An 8,881-nucleotide genomic window follows, 5' to 3' on the forward strand; every position below is an offset into this window, starting at 1 on the left:
CAAATAAAATGTAAACTTGCATTGATGAAGTTAATGTTGTTAGTAAATGTTTATAAATTACCATGGTAACACAGAGCTCCAAGGTATAAAAATATGGAGTTTGTCATCAATCAAACAGTAACCAGTTTTAAAACCTAAAAAAGTTTACGTAGCAAAATTTAGCAAAGCGCTTTACAGTAAATTAAAATGTAAAATTAAACTAATGAAATGTTGTGCAGCACATGCTTATGTTAATGTTTGTTACATTATATGATCATATAAATAAATAAATACTCCCAAAGTCACCAGAATTGAAAGCTTTTTGCTGTTAAACATTTAGAGATTGAGGTTGTGGTGACTCAGTATTTCACTCAGTATATCTGGGTAAGACACAGTGAACGACTCACTGCTGGCATTCATGAAGAAGTCATAAACTCCACTGGAATAATAAATAGGATCTAATAAAACCATGAGTGGAAATTATTGGTGTAAGTTTGTTAGGATAGACTTCCTCCAACCTGGAACTATATCCTCCAGTCCACGCGGTGGCGGTAACGCGCCTAACAGCTGCGTCTCCGACCAGTAGAAATCACAGAAGAAGAAAAAGCTGCAGCGGGTATCTCCTGAGCAGTTGAGTTATTACACCGAACTAATCATCTCCAGATTAAATTATTTCTGACAGTTTTACAGTTAGGTTTGAACCAGTTTAAACATAAAAGCTGGTTATTTTGTCTGTGTTTGAGGAATTAAAACTCCGTTCTGTTTTTAAATCCGAGGTAAGTTAAACGGAAGCTGTGTGGCCGAATCCCAAATTGATGTCATTTCCGGTTTAAGTGCACTATATTAGGGATGAAATAATGACGGTCTACACCCTATGTAGTGCACTATTTAACTCATGAGGAGAGATTTGTAATTCTGTTTTAGCGGCACTATTTAAGTATAGCCTTACTTTATCCTAAAATCCATTGTTTGCTCCCTGCTTATAGCAACTAAAATAAACAACAGTGAGTGTAAAAGTGGCTAAGTCATTTAGCAGCTAAAATAACTTTATATTTCTGTAATGTTTTTAATGTATAAACTGCTAAACTGAGGTAAAGTTGGGTTTATATTGGACATTCACTGCACATTCGAGCTTCTCTCTTCTATTTCTCAAGAAATAAACACAAAAAGGACAAAATGTGTGTGTGTGTGTAGCTGGCGAAGTCACTTTGTAAAGAAATACTACGCGCATGCGCACGTAAGCATTCACGTCAACATGTCCGCCATATTGATGAGGGAAAGACCGCGGAAAGTAAACGGAAGAGCTGTGGTTTTTCTGGATAATAATTTACATGATTTACCGGAGATGATAACGGCATCGTTTTCAAAAACTTGCCCTTTGAAACCCGTTTTCCAAAGTTTCCAGGCCCCGAAACGCCGTCGTCATGGAAACGAATCCAAACCGCATCAAAAGTTTTCGGTTTTTATTTGAAAACGTTGTGGTGTAAACGGCCCCTTAACAACTACAGCAAAATGCTGCTTTTATTGCTGAAGTCTTTCTGTAAACAAATAGAAATGAAATAGAATTTTTATGATTCACACTATATAACACTCCATTCTTCTTCTCAAACACAACTCTATTTTGAAAATATTCAAGATTTTTTTGTTAAAAAAATCTATTTCATGATGCAGCTTATTATTAGAGCTGCAACTAACGATTATTTTCACAATCGATTAATTGGTCGATTATTTTTTCGATTAATCTGATGGGGGCGGGGCAAACTTTCAGTGCCTTTTTTTGTTTATTTAAAATAAAATCCACAAACTGAGTGTTACAAATATAAATTCAGAATAAAACTTTACACAATTGTTTGTCCAAAACAGAAAGGAACCCAATACACACACACATACACACACACACACACACACACACACACACACACACACATATATATATATATATATATATATATATATATATATATATATATATATATATAATTTTAGGACTGTAGTTTAATTCAGTGCTTTTTGTGAATCCATAAAAAAAATGCATAAATACTTATATATAATATAAATGTAAACTAACTAAATAAGATAAATATACATAAACATTTATAAATAGAGTTAGATAGATAGCATTATTTTTTGTGGATGCACAAAAAGCACAGAATTAAACTCCAGTCCTAAATGAATAATAAAAACTCACTTTCACTGCACCTTGTGGTTTCTGTTCCTCGGTGTCTTTAGACATTATTTTACTTTTGATCATAATGTTTGAATTAGACATTACAGATCTTACTCGCGCTACACTCTGTATCAGCGCGTCTACACCGCGCGTGACCAGCAACGCGGCCTCGTTACTAACACTTTGGGCACAGGCCACGCTAATGAAACATCATCCATTTCAAGTCAAGTTGCTATTGTTAAACTTTTCACTAAAACCTGTATGGAAACGTTGCTGTTCAGTTGTTCTATAAGCGCAATTTCAACCAAATACAGTGGAGTGTAAAAGTTTGTACCCCCTTTTGGTTTCTTTTGGACAGAAGGGTGTTAAATGTCCTAAACACTACAAAATTTGACTGTAAGTAGAAGTTAATTTTATTATCAGACTCGGATATCCATGATAATATTTTTAATACTGCTCATTAGTGTTAAATGACTTGATGATTTTGTGGTCAGTAAACCGTTTTTGTGTTGATTTTGATGTATGTTTTGGATCACTGTCCTGCTGGAAGATCCAACCACGGCCCATTTTAATCTTTCTGGCAGAGGCAGTCAGGTTTTTATTTAATATCTGTTGATATTTGGTAGAGTCCATGATGCCATGTATCCTAGCAAAATGTCCCGGTCCTCTGGCAGAAAAACAGCCCCAAAACATTAAAGATCCACCACCATATTTAACTGTGGGCATGAGGTACTTTTCCATACGGCTACCTCTCTGTGTGCTTCAAAACCTCCTCTGGTGTTTATTACCAAAAAGCTCTATTTTGGTTTCATCTGACCATAGAACCCGATCCCATTTGAAGTTCCAGTAGTGTCTGACAAACTGAAGACACCTGAGTGCGTTTTTGGATGAGAGTAGAGGCTTTTTTCTTGAAACCCTTCCAAACAACTTGTGGTGATGTAGGTGACTTCAGATTGTAGTTTTGGAGACTTTCTGACCCCAAGACACAACTAACTCCTGCAGTTCTCCAGCTGTGATCCTTGGAGATGTTTTGTCCACTCGAACCGTCCTCTTCAGTGTGTTGAGATGATATGGACACATGTCCAATTCCAGGTTGATTCATAACATTTCCAGTTGACTGGAACTTCTTAATTATTGCCCTGATGATGAAAATGAGCATTTTCAATGCTTGTGCTATTTTCTTATAGACACCTCCCATTTTGTGAAGCTCAATAACCTTTTGCTGCACATCACAGCTACAGTGGTGCTTGAAAGTTTGTGAACCCTTTAGAGTTTTGTATATTTCTACATAAATATACACAAGATTTTCAGATCAAGTCCTAAAACTACACAAAGAGAACCCATTTAAACAAATGTGACACAAATTATACTTGGTCATTTATTTATTGCAGAAAATAATCCAATATTACATATCTGGGAGTGGCAAAAGTATGTGAATCTTTTGCCTTCAGTATCTGGTCTGACCCCCTTGTGCAGCAATAACTGCAACTAAACATTTCCAGTAACTGTTGATTAGTCCTGCACATGGGCTTGGACATCAGTTTTGGCCATTCCAAACCAATAACTTTATTGTTCTTTAACCATTCTTTGTTTTGGGCCATTGTCTTATTGCATGCCCCACTTTCTCTTGATTCAGTTCAGTTCCTGGGTTCATTCTTGCCCTGCGGTTGGGGAAGTCACCACTACACTAATTATAATCTTTCAGATAGCTTGGAGATTTAGTACGTGTAGAGAAGAGCCGCACGCCGCGGATGTGGAATCACTACGTGAGTCCCCCATCACACAAAGCCTCCCTGTATGCAGAGTTCATCATTTCCTTACATATTAGGGATGTCACAATACCAAAAATCTAGTCGTTGGTACCGATACCACCAAAAGTACACGATGCTCAATACCACGATGTGCTTTTTATTTAAAAAAAAAAAGAGATTTAAAAAAAATTATAAAATTAAAAACTCCTGGAGGACATCCTCCTCTGGCTGATACTGGCAGAGAGAGAGAGAGGGATATTTTAGTTCAAACACTCTGACCATGACTAATAAGTGCTAAGGTGCACTCCTAAACGCACACACACCCCTTATACTCTGAATGCAAGCATTAGTTTAAATTCACTGATATGGTGGCAGGATTAAAAGATTTATTGAAAGCATGAACATGTGAATAATTATTAGTGACATGAGGCTACATGTTGCTGACAGGACACGGGCTGAATGGCGATGCATGGTGGTCCATTAGGAGGTAGTTTATAACATTGCAATGCGTTAGCGTTTAACAAATAACTGGATATCGCTAACATTACATGGAGCATAGTGTCCGTAGTGTATGAATGGGTGTGTGAGTGTGTATGTGATTGTGCCCTGCGATGGACTGTCCAGGGTGTACCCCGCCTTGTGCCCGATGCTCCCTGGGATAGGCTCCAGGATGGATGGATATATATATATATATATATATATATATATATATATATATATATATATATATATATATATAAAATAGCTTAATTAAATATAAATTAAATGAGAAATTAAATAATGTTTAATTACTATGGGTTGCATTTAATATCAATTTGACATTAAGCATAGTTTGCTATTTCACTGAAAGCTATTAGCCTTTTTCCTAATAAGGATCACTTTTGTGTTAGTCTACTTTTAATTAGGACTCTTTATTGTTTTTAAGATATCTAAAAATAAATATTTTATGTTTGTTTATTTATCAATTAACCAACAGTATCATTGCTATTATTTTAATTCAGTTAACAGTGACCATGAGCAGAGAGCTTACATTTAACTGTTTATGACAAACTTCCTGATTAAAGTTTAAATAAAAAGATTGGTATCTGGATCAGTATCATCTGTAAAAATCCTGACCGACGCATCCCTAATGAACACCATTAAACTAAAGCGCTCTGCATCTGACGGGTAAATGAACTCACCCAATCACATCCTATATGAGATTATTCAGATATCTACACAATACACACAGAGCGGTTCAAGAACTGACTCCAGCCCAGAACCATGACAGTGGAAATGTCTAATAGTGTAGCTTTAAATATATTTAAGAGGAGCAGACTTCAAACACTGAACATTGGGTTTATTGTATTTGTTTACAATGTAAACAGGTTAACGGTTGTTTTGTGCATACAGTCTGTAAAATGAACTGAAAATATTAGATTTAGTTTATCAGAAGGTAAATTAATGTGTCATGGCTCACACTATGTTCCTAAATTCTGTCATAATTGACCAGCTCAAGTTTTCTCATGCCTACTTGTGTGTTGTATTGTGGCATGAGAGAACTTAATAAATGTGAAAGTGCAATAAAATATGTTATCACTAAATCAATGAATAATCGTGATAATCGAGATCTCAGTATTAATCAAAATAATCGGGATTATCATTTTGGCCATAATCGTGCATCCCTACATGGCACTGATCCAGGACCTGATAGCAGCAAAAAACGGTGGATCAGCTATCAGAGATAACAGAAATCAAATCATATAACTGATGCATGTAAAAGAGACGTGACTGTTCTTTCACTAGGATTGAATTCATTATATTCGTACTTTATGTATGGGTTTCTGTATGAAAGTTTAATGGTAAACGAGTGCTTCAGTTAAAATAATGAGCGTTGTAGATCTTAAAGAAAACAATATCGGATGGGTATCGGCTGATACTCAAGCTTTCCATTAAGGAAAATAAAAGCTAGGATCATGACACTTCTAGTAAATAAGTCAAATGAAACTGTTTTTATTTATTTATTTAATTTTTAAATTGAATGTTTAAGGATATTGCTGTTTGATTTTCTTTGTTAAAGTCGTTTCACCTTTTGTGATGTGACACACGCAGTGCAACTGCTTCTATGTGATTTTGTCACAGTATATCCTTTTATGGGTCTAAGCATACGGCATAAGATAATTTCAGATTAACAGCCTCAGTCTACAGATTACCATTACTTCTTGTTCTGAAGCACTCACTTTAAATCATGTGTGTAAGGTGGTTGTGATCCTCTCAACCAACCGTAAGGATAAATATGATTGCGTGAAGAAGTACCTGTGTGTGGACTGTCCCACTCCAAGCCAGTGTGTGGTGGCTCACACCCTCAGCAGACCTCAGACCCTCATGACCATAGCCCCAAAGATCTCCTTGCAGATGAACTGCAAGATGGAAGGAGAGCCGTGGAGCGTCGAGATCCCGGTACGGTTCTGTTCTTCAAGCACTGGGAGTTTTTCAAGTAACTCAAATATATCCGGCATTGGGATTTCAACTACAACCAAAATCATCACTTAAAAGCATATCTGATCTTGTAACTGATCAACAGTGGCACCTCCTAACCCTGATGTTATTCTATTGAAACATTATTTTAGTGACTTCTCCTGCTCTTTCAGTTGAAGCACCTGATGATGTTGGTATCAACTGCTACCACGACAGTGCCGCAGGAAAGAGATCCATCGGTGCACTGGTGGCCAGCCTCAACCCGGGCATGTCCAGGTACTTAAAGCATGACTTGTGTGGACTCTGTACACAGCTTTAAGAAGGGTTGTGTTTAATGAACTAGATTTTAGATTTGAACTTTTCCCCCAGTCTTCAGAAGAGAGGGCATTACCCTTTGTGGTTTATCGTAACTTTAGGAGAGAGGAAAAGTACAATATCGTTCCTTTAATGAATAAAATGTTTAATTGTCAAATTGCTGAGGTATAAGGAATAAAAGCATCAGGAAGACCTGTTTAGCTTAGTGGTGCGTCACATTACACCATCCTGTCGTTGTCTATCTTTCTGCATATAACAGCATGCTCATGGTTTCTTTATTTGTTGATATTTTTTAATCCCTCGTATATCTGCATATTGTTACTACTACAAACGATCAGTAAAGATTATGAATCCAACAAGAGTTTTTCAGCTCAGTGGTGGGAAATTTCAGAGACTTTTAACACTACTTCCTGCATCTCAGGATTCTTTACTCAGGCCTGAGCTGGTTCTCTTAATCTCACACACTGTTCTCTGTATTTCTAATTTCCTTCCAGTTGAAGGACAGAATCACAATTTTTTAGTCTTGAATCCTCTGAACGTTGTTTTCCTCGCTGCTACCCCCACCTTCATCTTCCTCATAAAGGGTCTGGGCCATGCTCTGTATGCTATGTGCTCTGTATGCTATGTGCCACTGCTCTGTAACCATGAGAGCACCGTCCTTCTCTCAGGTGGTTTTCAAAGTGTGCAGGGTATGAAATGCACTCTGGGAGGAACATCATGCTCATAAATGACCTCGTTACACTGCAGTCTCTTTGATTCCGACTTTACACTCAGGATGAAATACTCACACTGCAGTCTGACGGAACGTGGGAGAAAAAGCAAGCAATTTTAGAATTGTCGCTTCAGTTAAGAAGTGCATTAAGACATGGCTTTTTGTTTTGATTTCTTTTCCTCAGCTGTGCTGAAGGTCTACTTCAAATACAACGAATGTTTGCCGTCACGCATGGTGGTGTATCGAGATGGCGTGGGCGACGGCGTGCTGCTGAGCGTAGTCGACTACGAAGTGCCTCAGTTCACGCAGTCACCAAGGCCATGGGTGAAGATTCCGCGTGAGACTCGACACATCTCGATAAAACAGATTTGACGCACGCTTTTTGGGTTTTCTCTCAGCCATCAGTGTTTCTGTGTACAGGCCCAAACTGACCGTGTTGGTGGTGAAGAAACGCATCTCTTCCAGATTCTTCGCTCTCCTCGACGCCAGACTGAGCAACCCTCCTCCCGGAACGGTCATCGACGCCGAAGTCACGTGACCCGAGTGGTGTGTTCAGGCATAGTTCATTGATCTTTTTCTCTTTCTCTAGCGGTCTTTTTGATCGCAGCTTCAGGTCGCGTTCGAACGCTGATGGCTTGATTTTTCAGGTACGACTTCTTCATCGTGAGTCACAAAGTGCGCTTCGGCAGTGTGGCCCCCACTCACTACAACGTGGTGCACGACAGCAGTGTCCTCAAAACCAGACCACATGCAGAGACTCACCTACAAACTCTGCCACATGTATTACAACTGGCAGGTAAAGCCACACACACACACACACGTTCATACGGGAGGAGGGTTGCTAAGTCAACGATTTTCATTATCAATTATTATCAACTATTATGGATTAGTTGTTTGCAGCTCTATTTGCAACACATTATACTAAGAATTGTGTGGTATTTGAAGATGTTTGTTCAAGGTAATGCAGTTAATACCCATTGCAGTTCTTTATACTTCGTGGTTTATTACTCAGATTATAAATGTATTTGAGTGAGGACATTTATCACCTGTGTGCTTTTTCTGCATTGTTATTAGCATATGTACTGTAATGATTTAGTAAAATAATCATTAGCCATTACGTTTGTTATTCTGATTAACTCTGGGTGTGTGTGTGAGTGGAGTTCATGCTCTGGGGTGTGTGTGCTGTGTGCTGCACTTCCTCTTTTTGGTCAGGCCCTACGCCCTTGCCTGTAGTTACTTTAGAGACACTGTCCTATAAGGAAGAGAGCGTGACTCTGCTCTTTCCCTTATTCTCATAAAAGTCTCATTCTCCATATTTTATTGCCCTTGTTGTTTAATTTCTATCAAAAATCTTCTCCAACACTGAATAACGATCGGTCCTGATGAGACCTTGAGCCAGGAGAAAGACCGTTCCCGTTAATGCCACAACATTTTCTAATCTATCTAGCGGCAGAGGTGCCCAAACCTTTTTCCTGTGAAGGGGCAAGTTTGTCCCGCAGG

At 38.1% G+C, this 8,881-nt stretch overlaps 1 protein-coding gene and 1 pseudogene across 5 annotated transcripts in view; both read left to right on the forward strand.

Moving 5' to 3' along the window:
* LOC128604750 (NACHT, LRR and PYD domains-containing protein 4E-like) overlaps positions 1-284 on the forward strand; it is a 14,085-nt gene extending 13,801 nt beyond the window's left edge. For all 5 annotated transcript variants that reach the window (XM_053619859.1, XM_053619858.1, XM_053619860.1 and 2 more), the window contains one exon: positions 1-284. This exon is cut by the window's left edge and continues 500 nt beyond it. The gene's annotated coding sequence lies outside the window, so the exon portion shown is untranslated.
* Positions 63-8,679, forward strand: LOC128604749 (piwi-like protein 1; annotated as a pseudogene).
* Positions 8,680-8,881: the final 202 nt, after the last annotated feature.

Source organism: Ictalurus furcatus, unplaced genomic scaffold (assembly GCF_023375685.1).
Source record: "Ictalurus furcatus strain D&B unplaced genomic scaffold, Billie_1.0 scf2, whole genome shotgun sequence".
Lineage (NCBI taxonomy): Eukaryota > Metazoa > Chordata > Actinopteri > Siluriformes > Ictaluridae > Ictalurus > Ictalurus furcatus.